This window comes from Chlorocebus sabaeus, chromosome 9, assembly GCF_047675955.1.
Source record: "Chlorocebus sabaeus isolate Y175 chromosome 9, mChlSab1.0.hap1, whole genome shotgun sequence".
In the NCBI taxonomy this organism is placed as follows: Eukaryota; Metazoa; Chordata; class Mammalia; order Primates; family Cercopithecidae; genus Chlorocebus; species Chlorocebus sabaeus.
In genome coordinates, this window is record NC_132912.1 from 107455943 (window position 1) to 107480818 (window position 24876).

General features: G+C 41.0%; 1 protein-coding gene and 1 long non-coding RNA gene across 2 annotated transcripts in view; one reads left to right on the top strand and one right to left on the bottom strand.

Annotated features, from left to right (window-relative positions):
- The window catches only part of SORCS3 (sortilin related VPS10 domain containing receptor 3), a 621661-nt gene that overhangs the window by 9479 nt on the left and 587306 nt on the right, over positions 1 to 24876 (top strand). The window lies entirely within an intron of this gene.
- Positions 16339 to 17974, bottom strand: LOC140712518 (uncharacterized). The gene is made up of 2 exons (XR_012094122.1): positions 17180 to 17974; positions 16339 to 16864 (listed from the first exon to the last, which is right to left on the bottom strand). It is a non-coding gene; the product is annotated as an uncharacterized lncRNA (long non-coding RNA).

Here is a 24876-nt window from a genome sequence, read left to right on the forward strand (position 1 = left end):
CTTGTTATTTGAGTTAGTGAGTAATTCAAGCCTGGTTACATCACAACCAGAAACATTTTGCTCATTTACTTTGATCGGCGTAGTTTGGATTTAATTATTTATGGAAATGCTGTTGTTTATAGTACACTAATAAATGTTCTATAGTAAATTTGGAAAAAATAATGGAATCTAAGACCTCAGGATTGCACAAATTGCTGTCTGCTATTGAATGCATGCAGGGAAGCAGAGGAAGCCATCCCTGCTTGGTTGAGATGAGAGGGACCTGCAGCAGAGTGGGGCCAGCAGGGTTACTGGTCAGTAAAACTGTGCCCTTGACTAAGTAGGGGACTGTTACTTGGCATACATCGGAAAGAGAAAAAAACCTTCTTTAGGGGAAAGACTGGAAATAAAGCTATGTAGGATAATCAAGGATTCTATGAGGTTGTGGGATTATTTAGTACGGGTATATGGTACAACTTGTGTGAATTCATATTTGTGGAGAGATTTCATCCTGAATGCAATCCTCTTTCGGATTTGTTAAGAATGGATAGACTGGGAACCTGAAACAGGCCACATACTAAATAAGATCATGGATTGTGCAGCCAGGTGCCTGGCTTCAAGTCCTGCCTCTGTTTCTTAATAGCTGTGTGACATTGGGCAAGTTGTTACCCTCTCTGCTGTTTCTTCATATGAAAAAAGGGGATGAAGTATGTCTCACCTTGGGCTGTTGTAAGAATTAAGTGAGATTGTACAGGGCAGAGTGCTTAAAAGAAGTGCCTGACCCATTTGTAGCAAGCACTCAAGATACTTTTAGTTTAGTTGTTATTTTTATACCTGGAAGGGGCCTTCCCTTAATTTTCAGATGGAAATGTTGAAGCAGAAGTAGAAGGCACTTGCTCAGAGTTTCCCAGTGAGCTGATGGCAAGGCCTTGGCTAGAACCCAGTTCTCATCAAGATGCTCATTTCAACCATCTCCCATAGTTCATGCTCCCAGTCACATGAGTCTTTGCCATGTCTATCATTTATGTCGTGCTAAAGTAGACGTTGAAAAGGATCTAGAAGTGAATGACTGGGGACCTGGATTCTTGAAATTCATAGTCAGAATTTGTAATAGAAACAGAATCACATTAGTTAGATGATTACACTAATAAGCTATGAATAAGGTTAACATTATTTCAGGGCTTTTATTGCATGGAGAGTTAAGGGATCCAGAAAGATGAAGAGTAGCTTCTCTCAGATTGGGCATCCGTGATACAACTCATAGCTAATCAAGGGAGGCTTCTTGAGGGAAGTGAGTAAAGTGTATAGCTTCTAGAACATTGGAGATCACTGGATTGCTGGGGCTGGTTGGCAAGCAGATCCCATTGTGCCAAAGACTCATCTGTGCCAAAGTCATGGGCTAGACCTCGATGTTCATTTTTCCTCTCTTCTTCTGTATTTGTGCCTGTTGTGAAATGGGCGTATCACATGGATTGGAGCTATCTGTAGAATATCTGCAGCCTGTTCCTCAGAATTATCACACTGGTACAATCCACTAATTTCTTTGTGGTGATCTATACCCATAGAGTTGCAGGCTTGAGTTCCCTTTTTGCCTTCACCCTGTGTACCAAGAATGGAACCTGAGAGCCCTACATAGACACTAGAGGGAGCGTTGCCCTGGGAAAGAAGTGAAAATAAATAGGATGAAATAACGAGACAATGCTGTACCAAGAATTGTTCCGAAGAAGGGAAGATGAAAAGTAGCCTGTAAGTGAATTGTGTAGGGGTTGTATGATGACCCATAGATGAATAATCAGTTGGCAGCAGGGCAGTTTTCAATCCTGGGGGGCTGATCATTCAGCCTCTTCCTACAGAAAAAAGGGGAGTAGATACAAACACGTTCATTCAGCAGTTAGATACTCAGACCATTAATGACTGAATTAACACTCTACAAATAGATTCAGCTGGAAGTGATGCTTAGGCTGGGTTCTCCCATCTCTTCTGTATTTCCTTCCTTTTTGCTTGCTTGCTCTCTTGTATCTGGTGGTTAGTCAATAGGTGCTTATTGAGTTGAACAGAATAAATACTTGCTTAAATACTTAAAAGTGCCTGGATAAAGAACAAGTGTCTTGGGGATGGAGAAGTGTCTGGCCTGCTGTTGCTGACCTGGGGTCTGCACCCTGGGACATTGCAGCTATCTCTCACAGGCTCTCAGGTCCCACATGCCTGACTCATCCTCCCAAAAGCCTTTTTGACATCTATGGTGATGTAGGCATTTTCTCATTCAGATGGTTAGAATCAGGTTAAAGATTACACTGCTGCATAAGAAATAAACTTTTTCTTTTAAAAATCTGTTCTCAGTGGGAGATGAAGAACAATTACCGAGTTGAACATTTTCAAGACTAGAAAAATAGCTCAAGCTGCCATATCTGAACGTGATTACACATAGTGGGGGAACTTGTCTAATAAATAAGAGTTCTGAGACAATGAAGCTGGTGACACAGAGAAACTCGCTTTCCAGAGTGGTGGTAGAAGAGGAGGGTATCCTTAGCGGTGAAACAGTTGCTTATCTCACTGTGTTGCTTTCAGTGTTATTCATGCTTGAAAGCAAACTTTTGTTTGAAAGATTTCTTAAAACTCTAAAACATCTTTTCTGTCATGAGAAGGTCCCTAAGCAACTGCAACCTTGAACAAGTCTCTAAGCCTTAGTTTCGCTGGCTGTAAAGTGATGATAATACTGGTCTTGCAGGATTGTTGTGAATCTTAGAGATGATGCCTATAAAGGGCCTAGCATAATAGTCTATTTTAACATAAGAATGTTAACTTTTGTAATTCCAGTACTTTGGGAGGCTGAGGTGGGCAGATCACTTGAGGTCAGGAGTTCGAGACCAGCCTGGCCAACATAGTGAAACCTCCGGGCTCTACTCAAAAAACAAAAACAAACAAACAAACAAACAAACAAAAAACAAAAATTAGCTGGGCGTGGTGGCACATCCCTTTAATCCCAGCTATATGGGAGGCTAAGCTAGAGATCTCTTGAACCCAGGAGGCAGGGGTTGCAGTGAGCCGAGATGGTGCCACTGCATTCCGCAGCCTGGGTGACAGAGTCAGACTCTCAGAAAAAAAGAATGTTAATTCTCATTTGGAGATCTGTTGGTACTCTACTCATATTCCGGGGTGTTCCTTTGCTCTGCATCCTGGCCTGATTTCCAACCACCAGCACCAGGGACTGTTTGCCCAACAGCTTTCCCTGGCCACTGTAGCTTGCTTTGATCACACAAGGCAAGGAAGAGTCAAGGAATTAATGCCTGTGAGGGAGCAGGGAGCAGCCACTACCAATGACTGGTGGGAGTTGATGGATAACTATCCAGCCCCCTTGACCACTGGGGTTGGCTGACTCTGAGACATGTTTCTTTCATGGTCTCCCAGAGCTCCCCGTGGGATTAAATCCCAGTTTTAAATGTGTGTATGTGTGTGTTTTTAAATGGGTGCATTATTAGAAAGGAGAGAGCCTACAAGTATGATTTAAAAAATGGAAAGTGCTTCTTTCAAGCATGCCTAGATTTGGTCTTACTTTAAGCAGATGTATTTTCATTCGTTCTTTCACTCATTCATTCAATTTTTTTTTTTTGCTTAGTATGATGCCAGTTCAGTTATTTGAATATTCTGAGATTCAGTTTCCTCACCTGTAAAATGAAAAAGTTGCAAAAATTGCTGCAGCCCATCTCACCACAAAGTAGATATGATATTAGGTCAGTCATTTCTTGATGGGTGAAATGGGGACAATCCTATTTGCTCCCTTTATGTCACAGTTAAAAAATGAAATGGTGCACATGGAAGCATTTTGTAAAGAATAGGGGGTGATATGAACCCAAGTTGTTAGTTTACCTCACCTCTCCTTCATTCCCTTAAGGAGCTACAGACCCTTTGACAACAGATTTGAGACCAGATACAGCTCTTGCTTTCTTCTGCCTTCTCTCAGTACAAATGAACACTTCCATTAACATGCATACCATGATAGTAAAACCCCCAAGATTCTTATTCCAGGCGTGATGTACAATTTATTTCAAGTCACACCTGATATAATAAAATTCTCAGATGGGAGTGTAATTTGGATGTTTTAAAAAAACATTTGCCCCAGGTCATGACCTGTATTGATTGCTCTGCCTTACTCTTTTCATATCATGTGAAGTATTTAGAGAGCACCTACTATATGCCTAGTGAGGCAGCATGTGCAAAAAAATCTATGTGATGCAGACCCAAAATAACTTACAGTTTTGTGTGTGGTAAACATGTTGGACAGCTATTGCAGGGAACAGTGAGATAGCAAAAGACATGTGCTAATGGAGCATGCTTAGGAAATAACTTGAACATAATCAAGACCACAGTGAATGAAAATTAATGAAAGTGTTAAAAAATTCTGGTTGTTTTTATTATCTGCAACAAAATCTACTAGCACAATAAGAAATAGATGTCGTACTCTATCACCAAACGTGGGTCACTTGACAAGGAGTGTTCTGAGCTTTGAGGTCAAATAGATTACCTGTTGTTCTGACAATTGTTCAGAATTCTGCCATGTCAGTGGGGTATAAATTTCTTATAGAGAACTCTGTTTTACCTTGTGTTTCTACTTGTTTTATTTTCTTTATAGGAAGATAAAGAATATGCTATTTCACCATAGTACTATGATATTCCAACTTTTTAGTTGTATTATTATTAGATATTCTAATTTGTACTGATTTCTTTCTTTCTAGGCCTGTTTCCCTTCTGTCATCTTGAGATTTCTATTTATTTTACTCTTGGATTAGTGCCTCTATTTTTTGGATTCCATTCCTCTGTTGTGGGCTGCTTTTCATTTTTCTGTGGCATATCCTCAAGTAATCTTTTTCAGAGAATGCATGGGAATGTCTTGGTTTATACTTCTTGTCCTGACAGAATGTGAGTAGATGTATTTTGACTCTCAAAAGATCCTGGCTTAGATGATGAATCATATGGTCACCCAGTGCTTGGGAGATATTAATGTTTTAAAAAAATTTTTATTTTAAAAAATGTTTTGTGGGTACATAGTAGGCATGTATACTGATGGGGTACATGAGATGTTTTGATACAGATATGCATTGCGTAATAATTACATCATGGAAGATGGGATATCTGTTCATTCAAGCACTTATCATTTGTGTTAGAAATCATCCAGATTATACCCTTTTAGTTATTTTAAAATGTACAATTAAATTATTATTGACTGTAGTCACCCTTTTGTGCTATCAAATACTAGGCCTTATTCATTCGTTTTATTTTTTATACCTATTAATAATCCCCACCTCCCCCTCTCCCCGACTACCCTTCCCTGCCTCTGGTAATCATTCTTCTACTCTATGTCCATGGGTTCAGTTGTTTTCATTTTTAGACCCCACAAATAAGTGAGAACATGCCATGTGTGTCTTTTGGTGCCTGGCTTATTTCACTTAACATAATGACCTCTACTTCCATCCATGTTGTTGCAAATTACTGAATTTCATTTGTTTTTATGGCTGAATAGTACTCCAATATGTATATATACCACATTTTCTTTATCCATTCATCTGTTGATAGACAGTTAGGTTGCTTCCAAATCTTGGCTATTGTGAATAGTGCTGCAACAACATGGGAGTGCAGGTATTTCTTTGATATATTGATTTCCTTTCTTTTGACTGTATACCCAGCAGTGGGATTGCTGGATTGTATGATAGCTCTATTTTTAGTTTTTTGAGGAACCTCCAAACTGTTCTCCATACTAGTTGTACTAATTTACATTCCCACCAACAGTGTACAAGTGTTCTGCATGTCCTCACCAGCATTTGTTATTGCTTGTCTTTTGGATAGAAGCCATTTTAACTGGGGTGAGGTGATATGTTATTGTAGTTTTGATTTGCATTTCTCTGATGATCAGGATATCCACTTTTAAAAAAGATTCTTGGCATGTCTAAAATTTTGTTTTGCTCTCACATTGGCTTGGTGGTTCATCTGGATAGAGAACTCTAGGGTCAAAGAAAGTTTTTCTTGGATTTGGGAAGTACTTAGGCTACTTGATGATTTTGTATTGTGTGTTATTTTGGCATTTTATGTGTCTCCCCTTCTACTCATGGACTGATGAAGGTGGGAAAAGGAGTTACATAAGATACCTGTGACTTTGTTCAAATTAGTGATGTGCAACCCTTGAGGAAGCCCGATGCATTAAAACTGGATTTCTGCAAAATCGGTAGTATAAGGTGGGGGATTATACACTCTGCAGGGCCATTTGCTGTTGACACTCATTATCCAAATACCTTCAGTGTAAAACTCAACCAAAAGAAGTAGTTTTAGGCAGGGGATGGTGGCTTATGCCTGTAATCCCAGCACTTTGGGAGGCTGAGGCAGGTAGATCACCTGAAGTCGGGAGGTTGACACCAGCCTGGCCAACATGGTGAAACTTTGTCTTTAGTAAAAATTCAAAAATTAGCCAGGTGTGGTGGCACACACCTGTAGTCCCAGCTGCTTGGGAGGCTGAGGCAGGAGAATCACTTGAACTGGGGAGGCGGAGTTTCCAGTGAGCAGAGATCGCACCACTGCACTCCAGCTTGAGTAACAGAACTCCGTCTCAAAAAAAAAAAAAAAAAAAAAGGAGTTGTTTTATTTATTTATTCATTTTTAGCTTCAGGGGTACATGTGAAGGTTTGTTATGTAGGTAAACTCATTTCATGGGCGCTTGTTGTACAGATTATTTTGTCATCCAGGTATTGAAACCTAGTACTCAATAGTTATTTTTTCTGCTCCTCTTGCTTCTCCTATCCTCCACTCTCAAAGTGTTTGTTGTTCCTCCCTTTGTGTTCATGAGTTCTCATCATTTAGCTCCCACTTATAAGTGAAGGCATGCGGTATTTTATTTCTGTAAAATATGGTACATATACACCATGGAATACTATGCAGCCATAAAGACAAATGAGATCTTGTCTTTTGCAGAAACATGGATGGAGCTGGAGGCTATCATCCTTAGTTAGTTTTTATTAAAAAAAATTTAAAATCATTTTTTAAAACCACAGCTATAGCCAATTGATACGATTTGGAACTGTGTTCTTGCGCAAATCTCATGTTACATTGTAATCTGCATTGTTGGAGGTGGGGCATGGTGGGAGGTGATTGGATCATGGAGACAGATTTCTCATGAGTGATTGGTTTAGCACTATCCTCTTGGTACTATCCTTGTGACAGTGAGTGAGTTCTCATAAGATCTGGTTGGTTAAAAGTGTGCAGTGCCTGCTGCCCCCACCCTGCCTTGCTCCTGCTCCTGCCATGTAAGACATCTGTCCCCCCTTTGCCTTCTGCCACGATTGGAAGTTTCTTGAGGTCTCCCCAGAAGCGTAAGCTAATATGTTTCCTGTACAGCCTGCAGAACCATGAGCCAATTAAACTTCTTTTATTAAATATAAAATACACAGTCCTAGATACTTCTTTATAGCACTGTGAGAATGGACTAACACATCAATATTCAATACATATTTGTGGCATCCCCTTTATGTGCCAGGTGCTGTTGGATTCTGAGTCTGTAATGGTGAGCAGTTCTCTGGTTGAGAGGTACATGTTAACACTAGGGACATTTATCCTAGGAAGGGCAGAGAGGGAGAAGCAGATGAGTTGAGATTGCAAAGATGTACAGGGTGGATTAGGTGCAGAGGAGAGGGAGGCAGGAAGGAGCAAGGTATTTGAAGGGGAAAGGAAGGACAGCGTGGCTGGAGCAGAGGGACTTGGGGTAGGTGAGAGATGAGATGGAGCTAGACAGGCAGGCATGGGCAGGACTAAGCAAGGGTTTAGTTCTTTATTCTAATAGCAAAGGGATGGCCTGGCATGGTGGCTCGTGCCTGTAATTCTAGCACTTTAGGAGGCTGAGGAGGGCACATCCCCTGAGCCCAGGAGTTTGAGAGGCAACATGGAGAAACTCTGTCCCTACAAAAAATACACACACACACAAAATTAGCTGGGCATGGTGGCATGCACTTGTGGTCCCAGCTACTCAGGTGGCTGAGGCTGAGGTGGGAGGATCACTTGAGCCCAGGAGGTTGAGGCTGCAGTGAACTGTGATCATGCCACTGCATTCTAACCTGGATGACAGAGTGAGACCTTGTCGAAGAAGAAAAAGAAAAAAAGCAAAGAGGTAAGCCATGAAAATGTTTATAGTAAGAGAGTGATAAAATTAAATGTACATTTAAAAACCACTCTCATCACCCTGTGGGTTAGAGGAAAAAAGGGATGAATGCTAAGAGGATGTAGCTGAAGAGGGTGATGGTGGGGGTAGGTAAGAAGGAGTCCACTGAAGAAATATTTGGACGATGTAGTTGATTGTGCCGTTAGCTCCAATTCTTCACTTCTCTTTATAACTCCCTTTGTATGGGACGTTTGCCGTATCCTCTCTCTGTGAGTGGGATCTTTTTCTCCATCTTCTAACTTTTGGTTTGACCTTGTGACTTGCTTTGGCCAATAGAGAGGTGGAAGTGATAGTGTGCAGGTTTCAAGCTTAGTTATCAAGAAGCATGTGTGTTTCTACCTGTTGTCTTGTGCCTTTGGGGTGGCCATGAGAAAAACATGGCCTATTGGTCTCAGGAGGAGGATGAGAGACAACTAGTACACAGCCATTCCCAGCCAAGCCCAGGCTACATCAGCCCAGCCCAGCCAGGACCAGTAGAACCGCCTAGCTGAGCCCAGTTATGATCAGCCAACCCCCAGCTGCCCTGAATATTTCTGAGAATAAGTGATTGATTGTTGTGAGAATAAGTGATTGAGATTTAGGTGGTTTATTTTGCAGCATTTTTGCAGCAGGTAAAATCAATAGAACTTGAGAGGTTGGATGTAGCAAATTTGTGGGAACATAATTACAGTGTAAAGTGAGGTTCACCTATATTTTGAGATCATTAGCCTCCTACATGCATGCTCAGGGATGGACTTAGGAGTGTTTTTCTGGTGGTTGCCTGCCCCTTACCTCTCTTTACAATTCATGGTTTCTTTTTCTGGAGCTGAATGAGGTAGGCCAGATTTATAGTCCAAAAGAATTAATTGTGTACTCTTTTTCCTTCTCATTCTCCTTCTGGCAGGCTAATCAGATTCCAGCAGAGCCTGAGAGATGAGTAATCCTCAGTTCCCTCAATAGGGGCCTTCAGACCCTAACATTTAGTGTATTCTTTTTGGATTTGAAATCAATTTTAGCTCTAACTGTGAAGATGGAATTTCACTTGAAGGGGTGAGAAATACAGGACCAGGGATTTTCCTGGTTTTGACTGATTATTTAAAATATATTAGTTCTGATAAAATATTTAGCTTTTAAACAACAAATTTAATGTAGGGAATTGTATTTTATTTATTAATGGAAGTTGCAGGGAGATTGGTAGGAGTTGTGCTAAAGTGCACTGTTGTGATTTTGCAAAGTATAGTAATTACTGTAATATTTTGTTGAATTATTAATATCCACTATGCCTACAGGAACATAAGCTTCTGCAGTCAAATTCATTTTAAAATTGCCTTTCTCCCTTCTGGTTTTGTTTTGTGTTTTCCTTCTTACGCGCTTACTAATTTTTAAAGAAATGGGGTGGGGCAGTGTTAATTATATTGTATGAAACACTGTTGTCATATGCTAACTGAATATATGCTTCTTCCAAGCTTGTTTGCAGTGGCAGATTGAGGGATGCTGAAAGAATCATGTCTGAGGAGAAAGGGCTCATCTGTGTGTTTTTTTCAGGAGCTGAGATGAGGAGAGAAAAATAGCAGAGAGGTCACGTGTATGCACATGAGTATTATGTCTGCATGCTTCTAAGCAGAGCTGGTCCTACCTGTAGATGAAGTTGGTAGGTGTTTCATATGTGATGAAACAGTACGAGTCTCCTTTTTTTTTGAGATGGAGTTCGCTCTTGTTGCTCAGGCTAGAGTATGCAATGGCATGATCTTGGCTCACTTTGTATTTTGTATTTTTAGTATAGACAGTATTTCATCATATTGGCCGGGGTGGTCTCGAACCCCTGACTTCAGGTGATCCACTGACCTTGGCCTCCCAAAGTGGTGGGATTACAGGTGTGAGCCACAGCACCTGACCTCAAGTCCCCTTTCTTAATTGCTTTGACAGTGATTACTTAGTGTCTATTATGTGCTCAGATAGGACTATTGTGGATGATGATGATGATGGTGATGGTGATGGTGATGGTGATAATGGTGATAGCTTACAGTTGTTACCTGAATGGGCTCATGCTGCAATAGGACTCTGGATGGAGTGCAGGGTTATACATAAGCGCTTTTATTTTTTTTTTTAGTTGTGGCTAAACTGAAATTGGAGGACTAGCCTTCATATGAATATCTGCCAGTTTTATGAAATAGTGTAAGTCAGTCAACATCTGAGACTCAAGTTTCCTCATTTGTGTAATAGTTGCAAGGATCAAAATGAAATTATGTATTTGAAAGGGCATTATAAACTATAAATGTACAGATATTTTTAAGGGAATATCGTTGTAATTAAACTGTAGAAGAAGTTGCTTATACTCATGTTGTGATTTTGAGGGGGAGCAAGGAGGACTTTTTGCTTGATTTTATTTTTTCCTTTCCAGAATCTTCACAATTAGAGGACCATTCTTCATGTTGAACATTGTTCCCTCTAAGGTCCTCTTAAAAATAGAAATAATTCAGAGACAATATTTAGAGCTGGAAAGAACACATAATGACCTAACTACACCTTTTTTCTGACATAGAAAATGTGGGCAAGAGAGATTGTACAGTGCCCGAATTCACCCAGATAGTAGAAACGCCCGCGCCAATGTCCAGTTCTCTGACTTTTAGTCCAGTGCTCTTTCTGTAACACTCGGATGCCCATTAGTATTCCATTAAGTTTTCAGTCCAGAGAATTTCCTCCCAGAATGTAGCCTTGGGAAGAATAAATTAGATGATTAGTGGGGAGACATCAGGTTTGGGATCCCTTTAGGTAGAAGAGTAGTGCTTGAGTCGCAAGGACCTGACCTTGAATCTTCTTTATTTTTTTTTGAGACGGAGTCTCGCTCTGTCGCCCAAACTGGAGTGCAGTGGCCGGATCTCAGCTCACTGCAAGCTCCGCCTTTCGGGTTTACGCCGTTCTCCTGCCTCAGCCTCCCGAGTAGCTGGGACTACAGGCGCCCGCCACCTCGCCTGGCTAGTTTTTTGTATTTTTTAGTAGAGACGGGGTTTCACCGTGTTAGCCAGGATGGTCTCGATCGCCTGACCTCGTGATCCGCCCGTCTCGGCCTCCCAAAGTGCTGGGATTACAGGCTTGAGCCACCGTGCCCGGCCTGACCTTGAATCTTAGCTCCACCCCTGACTAGGTAGCTGTGACTTGGGCAAGTTACTTTTCTGAGACCTACTTCTCTCCTTTATAAAATCAGGATATAATCCCATTTTGCCTGGTCTTTGTGAGGATTTAGTGAGTTTAAAGTGCTTGCCAAGGTGCCTGCCCTGTGGTAGAAGATACTCTAAAATGAATAGGAAATGGTTATTGTTAGGTAAGAGGTCCTGGAGATTAGCGTGATCTCCCTCACAGTTGGTCTGCCTTCTGCCAGCCATTCTTTCACCCACCTGTGAGGGTGTGTGTTTTTTAAGAGGAGAGGAAGCTGCACCTTCCAACATTGCTGGTTCCCTTCCCCAGGATGGAGGAGGGAGGACTCTCTGAAAGGCCCCTGCAGAGATGCCTGCACAGTGGGGGACGCTCCTGCACTGGCCCGAGGATGAGCTGGGATTTAGCAATGGCCCTTCGTTTCTCTTTTTTCTCAAAACGAAGCAGCTCCTGCCCGATTTAAATTTCCTTTAAAGGAGCTGAGGATGATAGGAGGGTGGAGATGTGCATCTTCAAAGAATGGCAGGTGACTCCAAAAATGAGACAAATCAAAGCACCTGAGTCTATAGCTGCACATTGCTGTGCCTTAGGTGGCTCTGCTTCTTATTTTAAGTTACTAAGGTGGCTTCCTGAAAAGCGGGCCTCGGTTTTTTTACCTGAGAGTTTATTATCCTGCTCCTAACTGTCCATCCTGTCTATCTGTGAGCTGGGTAGGACCTACTACTTCTAGTGAACTTATAGCAAGTAAAGCAAGACCACCTATAGGTTAACATTTAGGTAGAGGAGGAACTTCCAGGCACAGAAGAAAATAGGAAACACCCCAGAGTCTGAGTCCCTTCTCAGGTATGGCAGCTAGGTCAGCCTTTACCTGAAATAAAATAAGAGCAAGGGATGGGGGGAAGTGAGCTCCTGTGGCCCTCCCCTCCCCCTCCCCTTTACCCAGCACCCTCCACTTTCCTAGGTCTTTCTGATCTAGGGAAAATGGTGTAATACTGGTCCTTTACATCTTCACTTTTTTTTCCCGAGCCTTTCACATTTTAAATTTGATATCCTAATGGTGAATGAGTTGGGGATGGTTTGGAAAGGCGTTTTAGGGATGGTGACTCTTGAAATCAGAGCCTGCACTATTTGCCCAATTTTTCCAATTCTTAGGGCTGGCATCAGGGAGAGATAGGCCAGTCCAGACATCTTTCTGGTCCAGAGACGCCTATTTCCTGTCTGACGCGTGGCTGAGCCTCAAAAGACTCCCATGAGAGGAGAGCCATGGGCTCTGGCCAAAGACTGACTCTTCTCTCTGTGTTGGTCAAGTACTTACAATGATGGATTTTTCTTGATTTAAGTGGAGGGGCAATTGGGGGAGAGCTTTGCTCTGTACCTTTTTTTCTCTTCAATTTTAAAAATTTATTTAAAATACATATGACATAAAATTTGCCATTTGAATCATTTTTACTGCTACAACTCAGTGTATTAATTACATTCACATTATTATGCAACTATCACCACTATGTTTCTAAAACCTTTTCGTTGTCCAAAGAGAAACTCTAGAACCACTTAAACAACAACTTCCTTTTGCTCTGTTCTTCACACGGTTAAATTCTGTTCTTCAGCATCTGAGCAAATATGGGGATTTCTAGTTTATTCCCCTCTTCTGCATTCTCCTGTCCCATCTCTAACCATTTCCTCTTCTTTCTTCCCAGAACAGGGGCCCATGGAGTTGAGAATGAGGACGAGTCTTGTAATATTCAGGGACAAGAAATAGAGGAGTACTTTTCATCTCCCCCTTGACAGCTATGTTATTTATTTATAAAGATAATCATACCTGCTGTTACCCAGAGAAGATACGTGTCTTGCTCCACCACCCTAACTTGCTCTCTTGAAGCAGGGATGGGTAATGCCAAATTACCTGCTCCTTGACCACCATGGGCATCCTAGCAATCAGTGACACACCTCAATAGGCGAGCTGCCCTTGTCCAGTGCAGTCTTGATATTGTGACTTAGTCTTGGCTAAGCCTTTTTAAGAGGAGATTTGCTTGTACATAGCTGAGATCAAACACACTTCATAGTTGAGTTGTTATTGCCTATATATTTATTAATATCATTGTTATTTAAGGTAGTATGATTTGGGAATAGATAGATAGATAGATAGATAGATAGATAGATAGATAGATAGATACATATCATCCTGCAATAAATAGTTTTTTAAATATCTTGAACAGATTCCTAATTGCACTTCAGTACTGTGATTGATGATATGCAAGAAACAGTTCAGACTTGATCTTGGCCTTCTGGGAACTTGAAATCTAAGAGAAGTATGTGTAGGTGGAAGGATGGAAATCCAAATCAATATTGGAATCAAAAGTGAAGCCTCTGGGGATGGGATCTAGCATTTACTGAAGGTCTGCTATGTGCCGGGTGCCAGTCTTGGGTGCTTTGTGTCATCTCATTTTCCCACTATAACTTTGTGAGTTGGAGGTTATTATTATCTCTCTTTAATAGATGAGAAAACTGATGAAGAGAAGTTAGATTACCAAGATCACACTGCTAATAAGCTTCAGAGTGGGTAATGAAGTAGAGGAAAATACAAATGTAAGGTAGTTGAGTCTGCTGTATTATTGATGTCAAAATCAGGATATTACAGAGTTTGTGAGTGCAGATAGGCTGTGAGAATCAGAGCAAATGGGTGGGAGAAGGTGAAGACATCAGCTTTTATTTCATTTTAAAATCATATAATTTTACAAAAATAATAGACAATTAGGGTACTCTTACCGTGTGCCAAACACTGAGCTGTAACCTTTGCATTCAGCATCTTGTTTAATCTTCATGGTGACTCGATGAAGTTTCTACTATTATGAGCCACATTGTAAAGATGAGTAAATAAAAGCATGGTGGAGCTCAATACCTGGCCCAGGTCACAAAGCTGGTGAGTGACAGAACTGCAAGCCCCACGTGGACCATCTGACTTGGGAGCTCCTCCCTTGATGAATTACAGAGCCCACTTCTCCAATTCATACCAGCAAGGGAAGCAAGGCCTCAGCAATACAAAGTTGAACTGCTGACCTCATGAGGGCTAAGATGGGTTTTCAACTCCTGGGCCTTTTTTCGGTTAAACTGGCATGTTCTTTTCTAGAAGCCTCATTGAATATTTGTTCTTAAGCGCTGGTGTTTGCAGGCAAATAGCAAGATGAGTAAAGCCTTGGAGGTGAGAAGTAATAGGGTGTTTTGGGGAACCAGGAGAGGCAAGAAGCGATAGGACCAGATCACAGAGGCAAACTTGCATGTTATTTTTGTAGGCACTGGGAACGCTTAGTAATTTTGAGCAAGGGAAACATGTAATTAGCAATGGCATCAATTGTCCTCAAAACACCACAAAATCCATTCTCCCTACTTCATGGGAGGAAAAAGAAAGGCTCAGAGAGGCTAAGTTTTTGCCTGGAGTCACTCAGCAACTTGTTAGTGGAAGGAGCAGCAGAAGCCCACACTGCTGTCTCTCGTTCCAGCTTTGGGAGCTGCCAGCTGCCTTCCTTTCACTCTGCCTGTTCCCTTCCCACCTCTTGCCCGTTCCCTCCTGGCACAGTGGAGTCCTCTCCATCATTAGAGCAGCCAGTGGGGTTCTGTTGTAATTAAAGGAAGCCAACAGGGAGAAGCAAAGCAGAGCAAGGGAAAAAAGCAACCACCAACACCACACAAACTCCCTAACAACTGCTGTCTATCGCCTTTCATGGGCACTTGCTTGCTTTAAATACAGCAGAGGGAAACCCTATAGGATGGTGTGGGAAAGCAGGTTATTAAGTTGCCTTCAGGCTGGCAGAGTGGGGATTTACTCCTTTTCTTGTCCTCCCTACCCTGCAGTGCAAAACTGATCAAATATTAAAAGTTGAAAGAGACTTCGAAGGCCATTTAGTTCAACTTCTCCTCCTAGGCAGGGCTTCCTCCACTGCTTTCCTCTCTCTGCATAGCATCTCTGATATGTTGTTATGTGGTGGCTCCCTTGCTCCCCAGCTCCCCACATTTTCTGGATCAAAGCTCAGGTAGGGATTGGAAGACATTTTCACCAGCAAAATACTGACCACACAAGCCTGTTTTCATTTACGGCAATGACTTCAGAAATGTCTAATTAATTCATTTATCCAATTAGCCTCTTGCTCTCTGAAGTGCTTTTTCTTGGTTGCTGAGCAACTAGGACACACTTTGAACACATCCATGCTGCTGCTGGATGAACCAGGAGCTTTTTCCTTCACCCTGGCAGCCCCCACTCCTCTTTCTTTTATTTTTCTGATGCACAGTAAAGAAGAACATCTCCATCATCCCCCAGCCTTCTCGCCTTCCCCTGGCCTCTCTGAATGTGCATGCTGCCTGCCTTAACACATTTCCAAAGGTAACTTTTATGCCAAGCATTTGTCATGGACAAGGAGAATGACAGGATATACGGGCACACAGAGATGCCTTTGTGAAATAATGAAATTATCTGGGCTCAGGCATGACTTGGGAAGAGCTCTGCTGGCTGTTGGGGGAGGTGGGATGAGGGCTGGCTAAGGGTGGGCTCAGCCGCCTTGGGGAAGAGGATGCAGTCTGTCTTGGGGTGATGTTGCAGTAAGTGTAGCTTGGCTAGGCAGCAGTTCCATCTGTCTTTACAGTGTGTCCTTCCTGGGGGAATTGTCAGCCATCCCCAACCTGGAGTGCATTGTGAGCAATAAACTGGAGTGGGGCTTAAGGTGAAAATGAAAGGAAAAATATCAATCCAGGAGGGCAGCAAAATGCCTTGAGGAATCATCCTTGAAGTGTAACACGTTTCTGTTTAAGGATGTGAAAATACCACAGGCTGCTCCACTGAGTTAGAATGTTAGAGATGGACTTTGAGCTCAAACTTCCACCATTCTTCATTTTTGCAGATGAGAAAATCGAAGCTTAGGGGGGATAAACAGTTTGCTCAGTGTCTCATAGCCCCGTCCTGCTCATGTCACCATATTCCTCCTCTTAGATTTCATTAAGGGGTCCTTGTCCATAAAATTAGTCACTTGAGTCACCAAAACTTACTTTTAAAAATTTGACTTTATTTTGGAGTAGTTGAAGTTGGCAGTGAAGATTTGCAGCACTCAAGGATCTTGGCATCTATCTCCTCATTCACCTTGGCATGTGTGTGTTGCAGATGCTAGGGGCATGTGCTTGGGCCCAGTATTCAAATATGAATGAGGAAGGGTCCCGTGTCTTCAAAGAGCTTCCCCCAACGCCTCATGTGGTGGAAGAGATGGACAGTAAAGGAGGAAGGGACTCCTTCTCAGAGACATTAAAGAAACATTCAGAGAAGAGGAGCTGGGCCATTTGCTGGGCCCAGATCTTACAGTGAAGGGGCTATGGGGATGGGATGGGGGTGGGTGAACATTCCTGGTCAAGGGGACAGCATGGGCCCAGTAAGGAGGCATGAGAGATGGTGGCATGTTTGGGGACTGGAGCATGGCCTGGGAATAGAGCCTTCCAGCCGTCTGGCTTTTCTCTGATACGTGGTGGATGGTTTGGTGCTGCCCACACCGACTTCTGGAAGACACTGCCTCTTGCTCTCTGGAATAATAAGAAAGCACAGTTATCTCTATGCATGTGTTGGTATGAAAAAGCATATGTCAGGTTTCCTGGATGGAAATGACTTCCCTTTGAAGTTAGTTCATAAATAATGATGAAGGCCATAAAAGTACACACGTACTGCACACATTTAGCTACTCCTGTGGACTGTGCTCACTGGGAGCAGAGCCTTCAGGAAAACCAGCTGCCCAGAGAAAGAATAAGGGACTATGCATTCTGTAAAGCACTGGCTCCCAGAGCCTCCTGTAGGACCAGGGGAGATCTTCTATGGAACAGGATCTATTCCGTGGCACTCACAATTGTAGCAATCATTAAGTCACTCTGAAATTCCAAGAGATAGAGAAAAAAAGTGTCCTGTGACAATGATTGCCCTGACCAAGCCTTTCCAAGGCAGCAGATGCTTCTTTACTTCCAAACATTGCCCATCATGATCAAGTTCTTCCTCCAGCAGTGCAGCCACGTTTCCCTGGTGGCAGGCATTCCTTTTCCAAGGCTGGACTTGCTTTAAGAGGGCCCAGAGATGGCAAACAGCATTGTGCGGTGCTCCTTAGTATAAAATCTCCTCTAGCAATGTTCTTAACAAGGTGGTTTGAGTTTCTCTAGGAATTAAGCTGGGGCTGGCTGTTATTTTTCTAGTAAGACTTGTTACTCTAAAATGCATATGGGGCTAAAATCACAATAGTCTGTCTTTGGAGCAATCAGACAGACACACATGGCAATCTAAGGCTCTGGTAAGAAAGAGTCTGTGGGTTCTTATTCAATAAATATTTGATACATTGGGCTTTGCTGGATGTAGACACTGTCTCCTTGGGTTTTCCTAGACCAAAAGGTGAAGTCTCCGGTGGTCACTGCCTCTTGTTTGTTCCTTTGATTTCCTTTGACGAAAAACAATTCTCATCTTGGTGAGGTCTATTAAATCTGTTCTTTTCCAGAATGGGGCTCGTAGTGCATGGTGGACAGAACTGGAACTTTCCCTCTGGTCATTCCTTGCCATCCCCTGGGTGATTCGGTTTCCCATTTTCTGGGATGTGCTGATAGGGCTTGTCTCCCACCCCCTCTTATATAAGGAGGCAGGGTGCATCTAGTGCCAGATTTTATTCAACCCTGTAACAATCCCCCCTTTATGACATCACTGCTCATCACCATGGAAACATTTCCTCCAAGTCACAGAGACTGGATTGTGGCATCATAGCATCAGGCAGGAGGAGGAGAAGAGGATAGGGGAGAGGATTGAAACTGCCTGGAGGGATGAAACGCCAATAAAATAGGATGCAGTCACAGAAATAGGATTTTTCTGTCCAGATCCTTGAATGGAGAATCTAACCATGGGCCGCAGGAATAAACCTCATCCAGCATAAGGAGGAAGAGCTTTTGTGGAATATAGACGTGGGACCTTTTGTTCCTGTGCAGTATTTCTTCAGGGAAATGGAATAATGTTAATGAGAGCTATCCTGTATTTTGTTTAATTTTAGAGACAGGGCCTTGCTTTGTTGCCCAGACTGGAGTGCAGTGATGTGATCATAGCTCACTGTAACCTCAAACTCTTGGGCTCAAGTGATCCTCCTGCCTCAGTTTCCCAAGTAGCTGGGACTGTAGGTGCATGCCTCCATACCCAACTAATTTTTTTTATTTTTTATAGAAATGGGGTCTCACTGTGTTTCTCAGGCTGATCTATCCTGTATTTTATATGTATTTCTTATTTGATCCTCACAAAGTCTCTTTGGACTATTGGATCAGAGAGGTTAAATAATCTTCCTAAGGTAACACAGCTAGAAAATGGCAGAGCTGAAAATTATTAGGGGCATAAGATGTAAACTGTGTTCTCATGCAGCTTAGAGTTGAGAGAGAGAGAGAGAGAGAGAGAGAGAGAGAGAGAGAGAAAGAGTATGTTGGAGGCAATTATCAAGTTAATAACATATACATAGTTAAAACTGTGGTAGGTATCGTGAAGAGAACAGACATGATGCTTTCAGGGAGGAGCTACTGGAGTGTGCATGGGAACTACTTATGTTTGTATGTTAGTAAATTTGGGACAAGACTCTGAACCTAGTCAGTGTGGGCTTAGACATGCAAGGCACTGTGCTCACATATGTACTGACTTTCCTGAGCTCACCTGCTGAGCCCCACAGCCAAGACCCTTCTCCTCAGCTGTTTTTCTCTGCCTATGCCTCATCTCCCTGCTTCTCCATTTGTCTTCTCCCTTCTCCTGAGATCTTCCTGCCTGCCCTCCTCCCTTGATCCTGTTTCTTCCTACTGATCTCTAATCTTCTCTTTCTCTAGACTATAAGCTCCTCAAGAGAGAGAAAACCATTCCCCTGTTTTGTATGTTGGTTTACCCAAGGATCAGGCTCTAGCCTGATCTAGGTCTGCTTCTATGGTCTGCTATAGAATGTCCCTTTTTAAAGAAAAAAAATAATGACTACATTTTTCACGGTTAAAAAATATTGTCTGGTAGATTTTTCTTATCAAACGCTGGCTGATAAGTGAATAAACAAGTAACAAGTGAGCATTAAAAGGAAACAAAACCCCAGAGTAAGTGGCCAATCCTGTGTAGTTCTTCAGCTTGTTTGCCATTGTTTGCATGGGTTCATTCTGATTGTGATTTCAGGTTGTATTCATGTGATCTAGCCACCCTTTCTCTTAATACAACTGGTCCTAGTCTGTAGGATGCTGTCAGTTAGCTTAGTGCTTCACAGGGTTCTAAGAGCTGGGGGTGCTTTGCCATGGACCTCCTCTGGGAGCTGCTGTCCTGGTGCCCCATTTGGCAATAGATGGACGTAAGGAAGCCTCATACTTTCCATTTGTGTCACCTTGCTGAGCTTTCCTTGATTCATCTGAGTTTCAGGAGTGTTTGCCACTTGAGTTCAAGGCCCCTTCATTGCACTCCTAGGATTTAAATTGGGCAAGTTGGTCTCAATTTGGTCTCCAGCGTCTGGGCTGCCTGACTCAGCTGAGCACCTTACTGGTTGGAGGTCTGTAATTAGACTTTATTGCAACAGCCGTGTGTGTGTGTGTGTGTGTGTGCGCGCGTGCGCGCACGCGCGCACGCGCGCACGCGCAGGCATGTACACATACAGATCTTCATTAGTAAACTGTATGAAGTGCCTTTACTATCCAACCTTGTCCTTTCCAGGACCTACAGTAACTTGATCTGACTTCTAAGGAGGCCCTTCTGGACCTGCTTTATTGATTCTATCAGAACCATTTATGACAGGCACATCTAGAACTACTAAGTGCCTTTTTCCCCTCTTTTTCTTTTTTACGTGTTACTTGGGGAGTGAATAGTGAATTAATTAAGATCACAGGCTTTGGAGTGAGAGAGACAAGAGTTTGATCCTGGTTTAGCCTCTTACTAGCTGTATGATCTTGGGCAAGTTACTTGTATTCACTACATTTAAATGTCTTTATTTACAAAACAGGCATGAGTATATATTAGTACCTACTTCATAATGTTGATGTTCAGATTCAGTGAGATACACTTGCAATGTCTTACCATGAAGTCTGTCTCATCAAAGTTAACTATGATTAAGTGAGCCAAATGTACCACTTGCATATTTTTCCCCCCAAATTATGCAAACACTTTTTGAACTCAACATAAAGCTTGGACTATAGCCCAGATCATATCTAGACTTTCTCAAGTTTGAATTAGAGGGGTCAGAATAATTGGCATTTTAATTGTTCACCATTTACAGGCACCATAGGTGAAGGGAGTCTAGGAAGAATAACTCCTAGTTGGAACTGATTCCTGAGACCTTTGTCAGATATTAGAGATATTTTCCCAAGTATGATTCTGACACTAGGACTGTTAAAGCAAATTAAACAGGTGCAGTCCCCTTCCTCTGAGAGCAAAGAGTTATCTTCCAGAGGGGAAGTTCAGCTGGACGTGTGTCTGTGTTGATATGCATATACACTTCAGCAGAGAGAAGTGTTAAGAACAAGCACTGCCGCTCAAAAGTGGCTCTATGACTTTAGGAAGTCAATTCATCTTTCTGGGCCCCCAAATCTTAAGTATAGAAGGGGAAAGGGTAGTAGCCACTATATGCTTTTTCCCTCCAGCGTGTTTATTGATATATAATATACATGTACTAGAGTGCACAGGTTTAAAACATTTATTATTTTTTATTTTGGCAAAATACACATAACGTAAAAGTTTACCATCTTAACCATTTTAAAGTGTATAGTTCAGTAGCATTAAGTACATTCATAATGTTGTATGAGCGTCACTGCCATTCATCCCCAGAACACTTTTCATCTTGCAAAACAAGTTCTGTACCCCTTAAATATGCTACTTCCAGCCCTGACAACCACCATTCTACTTTGTGTCTCTATGATGTTGACTACTCTAGCTACCTTAATAAGTGGAATCATACAGCATTTGCCTTTGGAATATTTCACTTAGCATGATGTCCTCAAGGTTCATCCATGTTGTAATATGTGTCAGAATGTCCTCCCTTTTTAAAGCTGAATAATGTTCCATTGTATGTATTTACCGTGTTTTATTTATCCATTCATCTGTTGATGAACGCTTGGGTTGCTTTCATATTTCAGCTATTGGGAATAATGTTGCTATGAACATGGGTATACGGTATACCATTATCTCTTTGAGACCGTGCTTTCACTTCTTTTGGGGAAATGCCTATAAGTGGAATTGCTATATTATATTGTAATTCTATGTTTAGTTTTTTGAAGAACCATTGCACTGTTTTCAGTAGTAGCTATACCAATAGAACACAAGTCTTCCAATTTCTCCACATCACCAACACTTTCTGTTTTTTTTTTTTATGGTAGTCATCTGAATGGAAGTGAAGTGGTAGCTCATTGTAGTTTTTATTTTTATTTCTCTAATGATTAGTGATATTGAACATCTTTTCATGTGCTTATTGGTCATTTGTATATCTCCTTTGGAGAAATGTCTGTTCAAGTCCTTTGCCCATTTTTGAAATTGGGTTGCTTGTTTTGTTGTCGAGTTTTGGGAGTTCTCTATGTATTCTGCATGCCAACCCTTTATCAGATGTATGATTTGCAAATATTTTCTTCCATTCTGCAGGTTGCCTTTTTACTCTGCTGATGGCATCTTTTGATATATAAAATTTTTTAGTTTTCATGAACTCCAATTTTTCTCTTTTCTTTTGTTGGCTATGCCTTTGGTATTGTATCTAAGAAATCCAATGTAGCGAAACTTTTCCCATAAATTTTCTTCTAACAGCTTTATAGTTTTAGGTCTTACATTTAGGTCTCTTATTCACTTTGAGTTAATTTTTATATATGGTGTTAGGTATTTAATTGTTTTCTATCAAGTTTTCTCAGCACCATTTATTGAAAAGACTGTCCTTTCCCCATTGAATGGTCTTGGCACCTTTGTCAAAAATCATTTGACCATTTATATAAAGGTTTATTTCTGGGCTCTATTCTATTCTATTGATTTATGTATCTGTCTTTATGCTAGTGCCATACTGTTTTGATTACTGTAGCTTTGTAGTAAGATTTTATTCAGGAAGTATAAGTCTTCTAGATTTGTTTTGCTTTTTCAGGACCGTTTTTAGCTGTTCAGGCTCCCTTGAGATTCCATATGAATTTTAGGATGGGCCTTTCTATTTCTGTAAAAAACGTCATTGGGATTTTGATAGAGATCACATTGAATCTGTAGATTGCTTTGGATAGTGTTGACATTTTGATAATATTAAGCCTCTCATTCATGAACATGGGGTGTTTCCATTTATTTATGTCTTTAATTTCTTTCAGCAGTATTTTATAATTTTCATTGACAACTTTTTTCTGTCCTTTGATAATCCTAAGTATTTTATTATTTTTACTGCTATTATAAATGAAATTGTTTTCATAATTTTCTTTTCTGATTGTTCCTTGTTAATGTAAAGATATGCAACTGATTTTTGTCTGTATCCTGCTACTTTGCTGAATTTATTAGTTCCAATCGTTTTTTAAACTTTAGAGTGTTCTACACGCTAGATCATATCATCTGTAAATAGAGATAATTTTACTTCTTTCTTTCCAATTTGGATGCCTTTTTTTTTTCTTGCCTAATTGCTCTGGCTAGAACTTTCAGTACTGTGTTGAACAGTATTGGTAAAAGCCAGCTTCCTTGACTTGTTCCTGATCCTAGAGGAAAAGTTTTCAGTCTTTTATGATTGAGTATGATGTTAACTGTGTTTTTTTTTGTTTTTTTGTTTTTTTTTAATATGGCTACCATTATGTTAAGGTAGTTTCATTCTTTTCTTTCTTTCTTTCTTTCTTTCTTTCTTTCTTTCTTTCTTTCTTTCTTTCTTTCTTTCTTTCTTTCTTTCTTTCTTTCTTCCTTCCTTCCTTCCTTCCTTCCTTCCTTCCTTCCTTCCTTCCTTCCTTCCTTCCTTCCTTCCTTCCTTCCTTTCTTTCTCTTTCCTTCCTTCCTTCTTTCTTTCTTTCTTTCTTTCTTTCTTTCTTTCTTTCTTTCTTTCTTTCTTTCTTTTTTTTTTTTTTTTGCCACAGAGTCTTGTTCTGTTGCCCAGGCTGGAGTACAGTGCCACAATCTCAGCTCACTGCAACCTCGGCCTTCCAGGTTCATGCAGTCCTCCTACCTCAGCCTCCCAAGTATCTGGGACTACTGGTGTTTGCCACCATGCTTGGCTAACTTAAATTTTTTTTTTTTTTTTTTTTTTTTTTTTTGGTAGAGATGAAGTCTTACTATATTGCCCAGGATCTTGAACTCTTGAGCTCAATTTTTCTGCCTCAGGCTCCCAAAGTGCTGGGATCACAGGTGTGAGCCACCATGCCTGGCTAAGGTAGTTTCCTTCTATTACTAGTTTGTTGAGTGTTTTTATCATGAAAGGGGTGGTGGATTTTGTCAAATGCTTTTTCTGCATCAACTAAGATGATCATGTGATTTTTTTCTGTTTCATTCTGTTAATGTGGTGTACTGGTCAATTTTCATATGTTGAACCATCCTTGTATTCCAGGAATAATCCTGGAATACACTTGTCATGGTGTATAATCCTGCTAACACGCTGCCAAATTTGGTTTACTAGTATTTTGTTGAGGATTTTTCCAGCTGTGTCAATAAGGGATACTGGTCTATAGTTTTCTTTCTTATAGTGTCTTTGACTGGCTTTGGTATCAGGGTGATTAATGCTGGCTTCATAAAATGAGTTAAAAAACTTCCCCTCCTCTTCAGTTTTTTGGAAAAGTTTAAGAAGGATTAGTGATAATTCTTTAAATATTTGGTAGAATTCACTGGTGAAAACATCAGGTCCAAGGTTTTTATTTGTTGGAAGATTTTTGGCTACTTAATTTCCTTACTGTTATAGGTCTATTCTGATTATGTACTTCTTCATCATTTAATGTTGGTAGGTTTTGTGTTTCTAGGAATTTGTCCATTTTTTCTAAGTTTTCCAATTTGTTGGCATACAGTTGTTCATAGTACTCATTTATAGTCCTTTTTATTTCTGTAGAATCAATAGTAATGTTTCTAGTTTCATTTTTTGTTTCAGTGATTTGAGTTTCTTTTTTTCTTAGTCTAGCAAGGTAAAGCTTTGTCAATCTCATTGATCTTTTCAAATAACCAACTTTTGGTTTCATTGATTTTCTCTAGTGTTTTTCTGTTCTCTGATCTCTGCTCTGACCTTTTTTTCCCCCTGTCTGCTAGCTTTGGGTTTAGTTTTCTTCTTTTTCTAGATTCTTAAGTTAGGTATTGATATGAGATCTTTCTTGTTTTGTGTTTTTTTTTTTTTTTTTTTTTTTTAATTTATTTATTATTGTTTTACTTTAAGTTGTAGGGTACATGTGCATAACGTGCAGGTTTGTTACATATGTATACTTGTGCCATGTTGGTGTGCTGCACCCATCAACTCGTCATTTACATCAGGTATAACTCCCAATGCAATCCCTCCCCCCTCCCCCCTCCCCATGATAGGCCCCAGTGTGTGATGTTCCCCTTCCCTAGTCCAAGTGATCTCATTGTTCAGTTCCCACCTATGAGTGAGAACATGCAGTGTTTGGTTTTC